This window comes from Mustelus asterias, chromosome 23, assembly GCF_964213995.1.
Source record: "Mustelus asterias chromosome 23, sMusAst1.hap1.1, whole genome shotgun sequence".
Classification (NCBI taxonomy): Eukaryota; Metazoa; Chordata; class Chondrichthyes; order Carcharhiniformes; family Triakidae; genus Mustelus; species Mustelus asterias.
In genome coordinates this window covers 38727761-38743139 of record NC_135823.1, presented here as the reverse complement: position 1 = coordinate 38743139, position 15379 = coordinate 38727761, and positions in this window count along the sequence as shown.

Sequence of the window (15379 nt, the reverse complement as noted above, 5' to 3'; positions counted from 1 at the left end):
TTCATCACCCCAGTGGAGATTCGGTTCCCTTATTATGCTTTGCTGCCTCAAATATTTCCAGTCATCCTCGGGATGGGGACTGCCACTGAAAGTGGTGAAAAGATTTTAGACTGCAGATGTCTATAGAGTAGTGATGTTGGAATAAATGGCATAATTTGTAAACATAGGTAGAGAGGTGTAATCTCAATGTTCTTCATGAATTTGTAACATTGAACCCATAATCAGTGACTAGTGTTTGACTCCGTGTCCAAGAATTCACTCAGCTTTGGCACATAGGAGTGGAATGTAGTTACTGAACTGTAACTTGCTGGTATAGAGGCTGCAGCCTGGCTAGATCACTGCACAGCTCCAACATGTCAGCCAATACCATTCAGCATGGTTTCTGGTCTACAGTTCCTGGATTCTCGTTCCTTTTCCTCTCTTGCATTCTCATTTTCTCTTTCTGACTCTCACAATTCGCTTTTTCTCACATGTATCCTGTATTTTTCTGTCTCAATTTTCTTTTTTCTCTTGTCCTCTTTACTTTTCTTATCCCCCATTTCTTCCCCTGACTCCTCTCTCTCCTTTCTCTCACTTCCCCCTCTCTTCCTTAGCCTTTCCCTGCGTCTCTTTTCCATTCTCTTTTCTTTCCCATTGACCTTTCTGTCTCATTCTTGCCTTCTTGTTGGTCAACAAATATGAGTGAAGCAAAAACTGGATGAACAAGGCGGCACCGGCATAATAAATCTCTTTAAAACAATATTTAAAGAAAAGTAGCAGTTACCACTGGTAAAGGCTGTTTGCTGCCCCCACCTGGACATCACAAACATTTAATATTGTCAGGCTAAACGGGAGACTCGGACAGCTCCTTTAAGAAAAAAAATCTTTTATAGAGCTCCTCAGGGGTTGAATCAAACATATGTCCCAGTGGGCAGGACTCAGACCCAGAGATAGAGACTTGCTGACTTCCATTTCTGTCATTGTCTTCTGCTATATAACATGGCAATGATCCAATTAATGATTGCTGGGCTGACTTCCAGCTTGAGTATCATTTCCCCGCCCAAGCAGGGACAGAGGGCATGTTCAGCATCCAAATTTGCTGGTCGTGATCCAGAAGGAAGTCATAGGCACTAATTTTAAGGGCACTTGGTATGGGACAGTGTCAGGTGCACATGTCATTTTCTGGCATTGGAAGGAAGCAGGAAGTTTTGGACTTTTGCGAGATTTACAAGCATTGGCCCAAGCAAGTTTTATTCATCTGAATAATGTGTGAAATTCCACAGAGGATCAACATTAAGAGCTTTTGTCAGGGAACACACATGGCATGCATTGTAAACATCTGTAAAATGGTAGGATGTGAATATCGAATAGCTGAATTGTTATAATAGTTATTTCGCCATACATGACCGAGAGAAGGGAGAGAGGGAGGGAGAAAGTGCCGAATTGCCTTCCATTTTGATGATGACTTCCTCCAGTCCCTCCACTAAGCATGAGGTTTTAATGTCTGCAGACAGGAAGACCTCCTGCAATGACCAGAGCTGCCTGGACAGAGGTGGCTGCAGAGGTGCACAGTGTTGGTGTGGTGCCTCAAAGCTGGAGGTTATTGACCTTTTGAGATCAGCAAGGGTGAGTAAGTCTCCATTCAGCATATCAGTGTACTTGAGGTAAGGAAATGGCTCCAGTAAGGATTATGTCTTGTGAGTACCTCAGAAGTCCCAGGCAGCATGATGCACAAATGACACTGGCCCAAGTGTGGGTGCCATTGTGTTTGCCGGGTGGGGGAGAGATGGTGGGACCTTAGAATTGCAGATGATACACAGCATTGTCTACGAATCATTGTGAAGACAGTGCATTCCTCACAGCGCTCGGAAGTGTGAAGAGATTACTGTCCCTTGTCGTACCACTCTTGCGCCTCATTGCAGAAAAAGTGGGCCCACACGGCCAGGGAGAGGAACAGGACTTGAGGCTGCGTGGCCAACCTGGAAATCCACACCCCACTGGAGGAGGAGATTCTACAATTGTCTTTGAGTGAATGGAGCCAGTCAAATGGCAGAGGCAAAATTGGAGGAAGGCCTTGGGGTGTTGAAGTTACAAGGGGCCTTATCAAAATTTGGCACAGAGATGAGCAGGCTAGGGGAGGGTGAGTGATGTCTGGCATGCATATTTGATTTGAATATTTGTGCATTATGTGTTCAAAGGCTTTGATGCTTCCTGGTGGAAATGGTGTGAGGATGTTATCGATCGCTGAATGGTTGCAAGTTATTATCTCATAATCCACATAGTGCTTATGAAGTTGAATCTTGTGTCTTTGCACAACACCCCACAAAAGTTGTGAAAGGCCAATTAATGCCCTTCTGAGTCTCCTGTGCAGATGAACTGTGGCTACTGTGACCTTGTTAGCCCTAAGGTACTCACACTAACCTCTGAGGACGAAGAAGAAGTCTAATTGGCTGCAGCAGCACATCCTCTCCCTGCACCAAACACTGACACAGATACTGGCACCTCACAGGGATTAATGCAGCAAATGGAGGGCAAGTATAATCTGGTGTGGGCACTTCACATTCACATGTGCATATACAAAGTGTGGTAGAGCAGGCCTCGGACAACTGGCGGTGTGATCAAGGTGGCCCAGAGAGCAGGTCGAGTAGGATGATGTGCTTCTTGAGAGGCAGATCCTGGATGTCCAGCGTGAGATGCTTGGAGATTTGGCAGATAAACCAGAGGTGTTGGCCTGGACTGTGCAGGTGTCCATCCAGGCCATGTGCCCTGTGAGCACCCACTTTTCAGAGCGCCAAGCTCCCTTCATGGACAGACTGGCGACTGCAGAGGCAATTGTGGGTATGCATACTGACCTGTACTCCATCGCCCTAGCTCTGAAACCAGCAGCTCAAAGCCAGGAGGACAGGGTGACTGAGTGCCTGGACACCCAGCCATCCTATTATAAAATGAAAATATATTATAATATATTATGAAATGAAATGCATGTTATATTTGACATGATTACCAGAGAATAATACAACAGACAGAATAAAGCTACTAGGTCCATTATGCCTATAATACTAGCCTCTTTGAAAGAGCTAGCAAATTAGTTTCATTCCTCTGCTCTTTCCCCATATAGAGGGGTGCATGCTATATGTACCTTTATATAGAAGGGTGCTCATTATTGAATTTCTGCTGGTAGATACATCACTTAGAATACTGAATTGTTCACAAGACCAATCGCCATCTATTTCAGTTCAAACTTCAACACTGAGTTGTGGGTAGTTCCCCAATCTTTATTTCATTTTGAATATAAGTAACTTTCTCAATTCCAAGGTTTTTTTGCTACCTCACATTCCTGTGATTATCAAAGCCACCTCTGTCAAGTAGCCCTGTTAACCCCCTCCCTCCTTCGTACCTGCCCATTCTGCTGCTGATACCTCAGGCCAAATCGTCCCAGAAAATTGCAATATCCAATGTCGGGCTGAGGAAGTGGGATTGAACCCCCTGACACCAATGGCAGTTTTTTCCACCGTATTGTGTGACAATTAATGCAAACAATGAGCGGACATGGGTTTAACGTCAAATCAGAGGGCGCCCCCGCCATCACCTCATTGATTCAATCACCCGTGCACCACATTTAAAGGCTGCCACTCCAGACAGCTCACACACTTCAAGTCAGAGGAAGCTGCTGGGAAGTTATGGCTGCCAAACCTAGGAAGCATACAACCCAAAGTTCTGCAATGCCTCTTTTGAGTGCCTGCTGTTCGTAGTGGAAACCCACCATAATATTCTGTTCTCACTCTCTGGACAAAGACACTCATCCAAGGTGACCAATCCAGCATGGAAGGCGGTGACAGTGGTGGTCAGTGCCAATGCCCTGCAGAAAAGGACAATTATCCCACGCTGCAAGAGGATGGATGATCTCCTTTTGCCAGGATAAGTCACTCTCTCATCACTCACACGCTCACACACCCACATCTACAGGGATCTCTCTCACTGCCAGCTCAAGGGATACTACCACTTGCTCTCCCACACACACCTTCATCTCCCTGTGGGTCATGTCCTCATCACCTCCATGGTCTCACTCACCATCTACACATGCCAGGCATCCTTTTCATCTGGCTGGCACACGTCCTGCTTACACTCCATCTGCCTTGATGCAGAACAAGTTGGCATACCAGATGTCCTTTACGGAAGGAAGTCCGCCGTCCTGACCTGGTCTGGCCTACATATGATTCCAGATCCACAGCAGTGTGGTTGACTCTTAAATGTCTTCAAGGATGGGCAATAAATGCTGGCCCAGCCCACATCACATGAATGAATTTTTAAAAATACAACAAATGGGAATGATCACAAATGGATGGAAGTATGCCAGAACGGTCTCTGAGGAAAGAGTCATTCAGCTGGCTGGCGAAGATGTAAATCATTTGAGTCTGATGGTGAGGTCAGCGGTGCTCAACAAAGTGAGGATCCAGCACTGCAACATCCATCAGCCACCCATGCTGTATGTTTCTCAGGCCTGCTTCTCAGGCCCCTGCCATGCACTAATAGCCTCTCCTTTCTTTCACAGGTACATCCGAGAAACAGCCAAGGGTGTCCATGAGGCAGACTCTCAACTCCAGTCCCAAGAGCAGCACGGAAGAGGAATTCACAGACCCAGACATTGAAGATCCATCTCACTGCTCACCCACACTCTCCATCAGCACAGAGACACACACCTCGGAGGGACCTTGTTCTACAGCAGCCTCGGGGTCACAATCTGGTGAGCACATTGCGCTATCTGATCCACAGCATGCAAAGGCAGGGGCATCACAAGGTGCCTACGCTCAGAAGATTGCTGGAGGTCAGGAATCTGCTGAGCCCAAGTCACATGACGAGCTCCTGGACTCGGTTTTGCTTCAGTTGCTGGACCTCCAAAGGTAATGTTGGGAAAATCAGGAAGGGATGTCTGCTACACTCCTCACTCAGATTGCAAGGCTTAATGAAGGAGTCCATCCACCTTCACACTGAGATGATAGCACCAACTTGCCAATGCATTGAGTTCAACACTGAGAGGGTGGTGACCACTGAGGAGACCTTGGTCCAAGACATCTATCCTGCACTGCTGCAGGAGCTGCACTCAATGTCAGAGGCACTTGCTGGAATCCATCAATGCCAATGTCATGAGGGTAGTGGAGAGGTGGGCGTTGGGCAGTACTTCTTGAGCTCACTACAGCTTTCCTCCCTCTGAAGGAGGCACCCAGGGGTCTTCCAGCACCCATAGGGAGGTGGATCAGCTGGTGTACTCCCCGGGGCCATTTACCCAGGTGACTCCAGGAGTGTCCTGCCTATCTGAATCCACTCTTCCTGTGACTGCTTCATCTCCAGCTTCACCGTCTTGGCACTCCAGAGGACACCTGCCAAAGTCATTGTAGACAACAGGGTGTAGCAGTTAACAAGTTGTCTTCGCCTCTGCTGTGAATGTGGGGGGATGCACCAAGATGTAGTGGCAGGGTATGGAAGATCAAGAAATTGTAGTTGCGCAGCATTGGCTTGGGTGTTAACCACTTGTAAATGCTGAGCAGTGTTTCTGTCAGTCTGAAGTGAAAACTTGATTCCTGCACAAAGATAAAGGCAGGATTCTCAGTCCAGAGCTGTCTCCCTGTGCTGTGTGCAACCTTCCCAGCTCATTGATGGCATTCCTTCACAGTGACTGAACACATCAGTCATGACTGTATCTTGATGGGAATTATAATGTCTGCCAGAATATACTGGGTTGCATTCAGTCATTCCCCTGTGTGCTCTCTGCAGCTTTGAGATGTGACTGGCCCTCCATTTCATCAACTTCTGCCTCGGTGACGCTGTGGTCCTCAAGGGTACAGTTCAGGTAGGTTCAGGAGAGGTGAAACTTTCCCCACTGCATTGTCATGATATAACCCTCGTCATTGAGAGCAAGCGAACTGCCAACATTCAGACAAGAGTCAGACATTCACATAAGCTTTGTGAGGATCTATGGATTGATCCCACTGCATGTCGTCCTCATCCTCCTGGAATGTAGGGACTACGGGCATCCATTGTGTCTCCATGGCAGGATCCTTATCACAGAGGGCATGTGCACTACCATCAGTCAGACCTGTGTCCAATGCTCACACAACCATGTGAAGATTATGCGATGTCCTTACTGTATGTTGTCATCATGCTCCACGAATCTAATGGTTATGAACGCATTCCAAGCATGCCTGCCCCATTTGGATATCGCTATTGGCCCATGGTCAACATCCTCACCCTCGAGGACCTCCACACCCTCATCCCTGTCAATATCCTCATCATAGGAGGAGATTTGTCACTCTTCCATGTCCTCAGACAGTTCCTCCCTCCATTTCTCTGCCATATTGTGTTGGGCACAGCAGGTGATGACGATGTGTGAGACTATGTGTGTGTAGATTGTATTGCAGAACTCACCAGTATGGTCCATCCCCTCCCATGCCATTGCTTGAAGCTTTCAGTCGATGCTGACCAACCCACTCCCTAACTACACTGAAGCCCATATCTCGGGCTTCTCGTTCCTCTCTTCAGCCCTTCACTGAGGTCCATGCTCCAGGCTTCCCTTCCCTTCCCGCTTGAAGCCTTTGCCTCGGGCTTCCTTTCCCTCTCTTTTGTCCTTCACTGAAGCCTGTGCATGTTTCCCTTCCCTATTGTTTTGGCGGATAAGGCAAAGGAGAATCCAAAGAGCTTCTACAAATACATAAAGGGCAAAAGAGTAACAAGGGAGAGAGTAGGGCCTCTTAAGGATCAACAAGGTACTCTATGTGCAGATCCACAAGAGATGGGTGAGATCCTAAATGAATATTTCTCATCAGTATTTACTGTTGAGAAAAGCATGGATATGAGGGAACTTGGGGAAATAAGTATTGATGTCTTGAGGAGTGTACATATTACAGAGAAGGAGGTGCTGGAAGTCTTAAAGCGCATCAAGGTAGATACATCTGCGGGACCTGATGAGGTTTATCCCAGGACGTTGTGGGAGGCTAGGGAGGAAATTGCCCTAGCCGAGATATTTCAATCATCGATAGTCACAGGTGAGGTGCCTGAAGATTGGAGGGTGGCAAATGTTGTGCCTTTGTTTACAAAGGGCTACAGGGAAAAGCCTGGGAACTACAGGCCAGTGAGCCTCACATCTGTGGTGGGTAAGTTGTTGGAAGGTATTTTGAGAGACAGGATCTACAGGCATTTAGAGATGCAAGGACTGATTATGGACAGTCAGCATGGCTTTGTGAGTGGAAAATCATGTCTCACAAATTTAATTGAGTTTTTTGAAGGGGTAACCAAGAAGGTAGATGAGGGCAGTGCTGTTGATGTTGTCTACATGGACTTTAGCAAGGCCTTTGACAAGGTACCGCAAGGTAGGTTGTTGCATAAAGTTAAATCTCACGGGATCCAGGGTGAGGTATCTAAATGGATACAAAATTGGCTTCTTGACAGAAGCCAGAGGGTGGTTGTAGAGAGTTGTTTTTCAAACTGGAGGCCTGCGACCAGCGGTGTGCCTCAGGGATCAGTGCTGGGCCCACTATTATTTGTCATTTATATTAATGATTTGGATGAGAATATAGGGGGTAAGTTTGCAGATGACACCAAGATTGCTGGCATGGTGGACAGTGAGGAAGGTTATCTCCAATTGCAGCGGGATCTTGATCAATTGGGCCAGTGGGCTGATGAATGGCAGATGGAGTTTAATTTAGACAAATGCAAGGTGATGCATTTTGGTAGATTGAACCAGGACAGAACTTACTCAGTTAATGGTAGGGCATTGGGGAGAGTTACAGAACAAAGAGATCTAGGGGTACATATTCATAGCTCCTTGAAAGTGGAGTCACAGGTGGACAGAGTGGTGAAGAAGACATTCGGCATGCTTGGTTTCATCAGTCAGAACATTGAATACAGGAGTTGGGACGTCTTGTTAAAGTTGTACAAGACATTAGTAAGGCCACACTTGGAATACTGTGTGCAATTCTGGTCACCCTATTATAGAAAGGATATTATTAAACTAGAAAGAGTGCAGAAAAGATTTACTAGGATGCTACTGGGACTTGATGGATTGAGTTATAAGGAGAGGCTGAATAGACAGGGACTTTTTTCTCTGGAGCATAGGAGGCTGAGGGGTGACCTTATAGAGGTCTGTAAAATAATGAGGGACATAGACAAGGTAGATAGTCAATATCTTTTCCCAAAGGTAGGGGAGTCTAAAACTAGAGGGCATAGGTTTAAGGTGAGAGGGGAGAGATACAAAAGTGTCCAGAGGGGCAATTTTTTCACACAGAGGGTGGTGAGTGTCTAGAACAAGCTGCCAGGGGTAGTAGTAGAGGCGGGTACAATTTTATCTTTTAAAAAGCATTTAGATAGTTACATGGGTACGATGGGTATAGAGGGATATGGGCCAAATGTGGGCAATTGGGATTAGTTTAGAGGTTTTAAAAAAAAAGGGCGGCATGGACAAGTTGTGCCGAAGAGCCTGTTTCCATGCTGTAAACCTCTATGACTCTTTCTTCAGCCTTTCACTGAAGCCCATGCCCCGGGCTTCCCATCCCTTTTCTCTCTTCAACCCTTCAATGAAGTCCGTGCCCCAGGACCACAAAGCAGCCGGAAAGAAGCTGCTGTGCATACTTGCCTGTGACCTCTAACTCCACCTTCCGGCTCACCGCTGATGGGGGTAGGGGACAATTGTGTTCTGCATTTATGCCACTGGGAAAAGTGTCTGGGGCCTTTCCGCAATATTTTCCAGCTGCGCCACCAAACGCACCCACTGTGAAAAGGAACGCAAACTCACAGCCCCAGTTATGACTTTGTCACCTCAAAGCTTATTTTCTGCACTGTATCACTGAAACAACCCCCACAGGCTTTGACTGATACAACAGTGCCAGCATTTTCACCGAGCATATAGGGGTAGGTTTAATTTTCAGTGACAACGCAATACCTGCAATATCCACTGAAGTCAATAAATAAGGAAATTGGGTGATGTATAGAGGGGACAATCTGCAAAGCTAATTTTGCACCTTGGAGGCATGTGGATGCAGAATTAGAAGTGTGGTAAACAGTAACTAATAGTAATAGGTTTCAAGAGAACCTTGCAGAATGGGTGGCGACATGGCAGATGAAATTTAATGCAGAAAAGTATGAGGTGTTACAATTTGTTAGGAAGAACAAGGAGAGTCAACGTGTGCTAAATCATATAATTTTAAAGTGGGTGCAAGAAGAGAGAGATCTGGATGTATCTGTGCACAAATCCTTGAAGGGAGCAGCATAGATTAAGAAAGCATATGGAATCCTAGGGTTTATAAATCGAGCACAAAGTACAAAAAAATGGAAGTTATGCTAAACCTATGTCAAAGATTTAGTATACGGAGCTGTGATCATGAGAAATCTGGAGAGCTATATAAAGTTTTGGTGTCTTTACTTAAGAAATGATTCAGGGGGCGGAATATTCCCGGCCGGCCCGCCACAGGAATCATAGTGGACAGGACACGAACCATGCAAAAGTTAACCTCGGCGGGATTTTCCGACAAGTGTAGCCGGAAAATCCCATCCTCTAACTTCGGAGGGAGTGCAGCAATGGTTCACAAGACTGATTTCTGGGATTAAGGGTTTGTCCTGTAAAGAGGGATTGCATGAACTGTGACTAAATTCCCTGGAAGTTAGAAGAATGAAAGGTGGTCTAATTGAAACATAGACAATTCTTCAAAAGTTTGACAGGATAAAGCTGAGAGGATGGCCAGAATTCTCCAATGATTCACGCCCCACCACCGCTGCCAGTGAGGATGGAAAATATGGCGCTCAGCCAAATCTCCATTCGTTGCAGCAGGACCAGAAAATTCTGCTGGCGTGAAAAGCCGGAGAATCCCACCCAATGTTTCTCCTTGCTGGGGAATCCAGAACTAGGAATCACAGTCTCAGAATAAGGAGTCGGCCATATAGGACTGAGATGAGGCGAGTTGTGAATCTTTTGAATTCTCTACCCTCGAGGGCTGTGGATGCTCTGTCATTGAATATGTTCAGGATAGAAATAGATTTTGTTTGGAAAATAAAGGAATTAAAGGATATTTAGATAGTGCAGGAAGATGAAATTGAGTTAGAAAATCAGCCATCAATTTATTGAATGGTGGGACAGGTTCGAATAGCTGAATGGTCTCCTTCTGTACCTATTTCTTAACCCAAATTAGGCCTGAGTTGGGGTATTGTGTCCAATTCTAAGCACCAGGCTTTAGAAAAGACTTGAAGCATTTGGAGCAGGTATAGAAGAGATTTACTGGAATAGTTTCAGGGATGAAGGATTATAGTTATGTGGAAAGAGCGGAGAAACTGGAATTGCTATCGTTTGAACAGAAAAGGCTAAAAGGAGATTGGATAGAGCTGTTTAAAGTGATAAAGGATATAGTGCACAAAGAAAAATTGTTTCCAATAGCTGCAGTGTTGTTAAACGTCAGGCACAGATTTAGGTTCGCAAAAGTGCCAGGGGGTGAATGAGACAATTTTTTGCTTACATAATGAATGGTTAGGATTTGGAATGCATTGCCTGATAGAGTTGTGGAAACAGATTCAATAGTAGTCTTGTTATGATCCCCATAGAGACCAATAATGTTTAAAAATAAATTTAATAGCTAGTTAATAGCTATTAATAGCTATTAATAACCCAGTTAATAGCTGAAAAGGATGACACAGCAAGATTTCGGGCAGGATTTTCTGGCTACGCTCGTCCCAAAACCAGAAAATCCCACCCGAAGTCAATGGACCTTTGCATGGTCCCGCTGCCCACTATGATTCCGTGGTGGACGGGAGGGAAAAATTCCCACTTCATGTTTTAAGATTTTTACTGTAACGAGTGACTAAAAACACTATTAACTAAACACTATTTTTGTAGGCAACTTATGCTTTAACCCACAGAAAGAAAGGTTCCTCTTTTATATTTATCACACATCGCACTCTGCACAGAATTACAGGCCTAATAGCAAATAGTCCACTGTGGCTTCCAACTTCCAAAAGGGTTCCCATTTCCCCATTTCACTAAGTAGTACCTTCAAGTGACCATCTCCAAATGCTTCCCTCAATTTTGGAGAGTTGTTTTTGATTTGATTTATTATTGTCACATGTATTAGCATACAGTGAAAAGTATTGCTTCTTGCGCTCTATACAGACAAAGCATACCATTTGTAGAGAAGGAAACGAGAGAGTGCAGAATGTAGTGTTACAGTCATAGCTAGGGTGTAGAGAAAGATCAACTTAATGCAAGGTAGGTCCATTCAAAAGTCTGACAGCAGCAGGGAAGAAGCTGTTCTTGAGTCGGTTGGTACGTGACTTCAGACTTTTGTATCTTTTTCCCGACGGAAGAAGGTGGAAGAGAGAATGTCCGGGGTGCGTGGGGTCCTTTATTATGCTGGTTGCTTTGCCGAGGCAGTGGGAATGTAGACAGAGTCAATGGATGGGAGGCTGGTTTGCGTGATGGATTGGGCTGCATTCACAACCTTTTGTAGTTTCTTGCGGTCTTGGGCAGAGCAGGAGTCACACCAAGCTGTGATACAGCCAGAAAGAATGTTTTCTATGGTGCATCTGTAAAAGTTGGTGAGAATCATGCCAAATTTCCTTCGTCTTCTGAGAAAGTAGAGGCGTTGGTGGGCTTTCTTAACTATAGAGTCGGCATTAACCCACTACCAGTAGTAAGGTCCACTCTGATGATTCTTCTTCCCCTTGGCTTGCCAAGATGAATCTTCCCGATTCCTTAAATGACTGTGGGTTTGCTCTCTTCGGCTAGAGATCATCTCCCTCCTGTATCTTTGGTAACTCACAGGAATCTGCGGCCTCTTTCCTCTGATGACCACATCAACTGACGTTTATTTCCTCTCTCTAGTTTTTTCTTTTGCCCAAAACCTTGGAGCCTCCAAATCTATTTGCTGTTAGTACAACTGCCCTTGCCATTTGCTCTCGGGGGGTGTGAGAATTTTGCACCTTGCCCAAGTAACCCTTGACCAAGGCACGCTGGTTGTCAGACAGAAAATCACATGATTCCCCCTTCTCTTTAACATAAACTTAAAGTCGTAGTCGAAAACAAAATCTTATCAACCTCATAACTGTAACAGTCTTTAAAGGGAATCGGATGAGTAGTTGAGAAAAAGAATTCCAGGGATATGGGAAAGGAGCAGCATACTAGGACTAATTTGATTTCTCTTTGAAAGAATTGATACAGAATCGATGGACCAAATGGCCTTCTATGTTGTTTGGCTCTGTGATTCAGCCACCATGCCCCCTAACTATTGATCACCTGACACATAAATTGATCAATAATGGAGATTACTTTACCGACAATCCCCTGCACTCAAAAGCCATTGTATCCTTCGCATGCTTTTTTTGGAACATGTGCATGCAAGCACTGCATTGCATTTGGGGTACATTGCAGCACAGTTCTTTGCTGAGAGTCTGAGTGGAGTGAAACTGGAGCAGTAACTGTGCCTATGATTTTTATCTCAGGTCACTTGCAAGGGTGTCCAGGAGATTAACCTTTTATTCCAGGAGAGTGAATGACCCTATGCGTGGGTTGTAGCTAGCACATAACGTTTGCTCGAATAACAACAGTCAGTTTGATTCAAAATAATTCAGTTTCTGTAAAGCATTGTGAAATAGCTCTGAGACAGATGCCAAAAAGATTTGGAAATATAAATCCCTTTTTCTGTGGCCTGTCTAGTTACCTTGGAAGGATAATAGCTTCTGATGTAATGTCATCAATTTTGCAGAGCAAAATGACTATTAATTGAGCATTTTTTCTGTATATAGACTAGTAAATTAATAACGTGACTCAAAGAGGTCTGAGCCAAAGCAGGGTTACATTTCATACACAAAAACTATTTAGGATTGATTCCTGTCACAATATTTTCCATTTGAACGCTAACATAATATTTCATCAGCAGTAGAGCAGTGACAGATCACACTCACTGTTTTTCTGAGTGGCTGTTAGCCTTTTGTTAAATCTTGACCAAATCCCTAAGTTCCATCAATGGCCGAGTGTGTTGATAAAAACATCACCCAGCTCTCCACTTTCGCACAACCAAGGAAGGTCCCAAGTACTATCTCCACCGTCTGCTGAGTCAGCTGATCTCAGTTCCGGAACTACAATTTTCCTCAGCCCTCTGAACTACGGAGGAGACAAAATCTTAGCTTAAAGTTCACTTATTATTGTCACAAGTAGGCTTACATTAACACTGCAATGAAGTTACTGTGAAAATCCCCTAGTCGCCACACTCCGGCACCTGTTCGGGTACACTGAGGGAGAATTTAGCATGGCCAATGCACCTAACCAGCACGTCTTTCAGACTGTGGGAGGAAACAGGAGCACCCAGAGGAAACCCAGAAAGACACGGGGAGAATGTGCAAACTCCACACAGACAGTGACCCAAGGCTGGAATCGAACCCAAGTCCCTGGCACTGTGAGGCATCAGTGCTGATCATGGTGCCACTGTGCTGTCCTAATGTGGCAAAATCTGGCAAAGTTCCTGCTCCTTATTACCATCCAGTACTTGATAGTAATAAGGAGTTGGTGCACGTGTTGTTTGCAATACTTCCCATGGAACAATTAGCCTGTGCACATCCATTGCTCAGTTCTCACATATCTTTAAATTTGTTCTTAAACCCTGGCCACACTTTATTTATTTCCCATCCCTGGTTGCCTTGAGGGCGTGGAGAGTGAACCAAGGAGTGTGAAACTGGAGCCGCTAAGCGCTAAACTGGAGTAAGCAAGACCATGTCAGGGGTAGCAAGTCCCTTTTATTGAAGAATATTAGTGTATTTTGTCCATCATTGTCACTTTCTAGCGTTAGTACAAAACTTGCTGGACTTTTTAATTCAATATCACAATTTGTCTGAATGAGACCGTGAGCTCCCAATTACTAATTCAGTCATGGCTTCTCAAGGCTACCATTCCAGCAAAGAGCAGTAACATGAGAAGATGAAAAGGCTACCATACCTCTGTATTAAACATTGCCATCACCCAGTGGGGGAGGGTAAGGGAAGAAGATTTGAACTTGGTAAAAGGACCAATACAGAGATGTTGAGTGGATGATGGGTAAGGTTGAAAAGGGGACTGTGCTAATGTGGTCCCCGGTGATGAATGCACACTATTTGGACAGATGACAGTTCAAATTATTTTATGATTTAATGTCATTCCAGAGATTTCACACATCTTTTCCCTTGGGATAAAGAAAATTAAATATCATCAGCTATGTGTTCAGTCGTATAGGAATGTGTAATCAATCACTGTGCTCACAGCATTGAGGAAATGGCCGGTCCCATCCAATCTGTTAAATAACTCATATTTATGAAATGCTCTGGAGTATTTCATTAGGTATCACAGTTAGTTAGTGGACTTCAAGTTCTGTTCTGTTTATTCAATGTAACCATTTCCTTCTTTGCCTGGACTTAGAGCTAAAAGCTTTACCAAGTGTAATGTCAATCCAGGCAACAAAGGGAGGCTACAACTTCATTTTGCAGTCTGTGCTTCATTGACTGATGCCATCCAGGACGGTGGTTGAGGCACCACAATAACAGTCAATGCCACTGGGTAAAAGAGAAAGGAGAATGAGCCATGGTTCTCAATCTGATCATTTGTCCAGCAGCTTCTACTAAGTACTTGTTGTGGATGAGGGTGAGGACAAGAATGGGGCTCAGCTGTAATGTTAGAATCAGAGAATGTACCAGCATAGAAAGGGGCAGTTCAGCCCATCAAGTATATGATAGGCTTGTTCTCCGTGTGTGCTTTCTTCCTACTCAAATCCCATTCCTCAATTTGTTCCCCAAATCCTATTAATATTGTACCAAGTCTAATTGCACTCCTCCGGTCACGCCCTACACTCTTTAGTATCCAGCCAGTCTAATCCCACCCCCCACTAACTCCCTTTAACTTTTAATATGCCACCCAATCTAATCCCCCTCCTACACACTCCCAATACACTCTAATATCCGTCCAGTCAAATCCAACTCTTCTGCTCACTACCTGTACCCTTTAATATTTTACCATCTAATAAACTATATTCTTATATCTGAATTCTGAGCTATGTATAAATTAAGGTGGTATCACCATGCAGACTGCGAAATTGAGTTCTATAGCCCTATTGGCGCTCATGCTGCACAACCTCCAACCTCAGAAAATGGTGCATGGAACATTTCTGGCCATTTTCAATGTGGCCTGGCTGACAAGATGGTAGTGCACACATGCCATGTGTATGTCAGAAGCAGGTAGAATGAACAGATGGACCTATGCTCAGTAACAACAAGAAACTCCGATCATTAAGGTTATTGAAAATATCAAGGGCAGAATTTTCCCGTCCCGCCCGTCACGGAAATTATAGCGGGTGGGACAGAAAATTTGGTGGATCATTTAAAGAGCTGTTGACCTTGGGCAGGA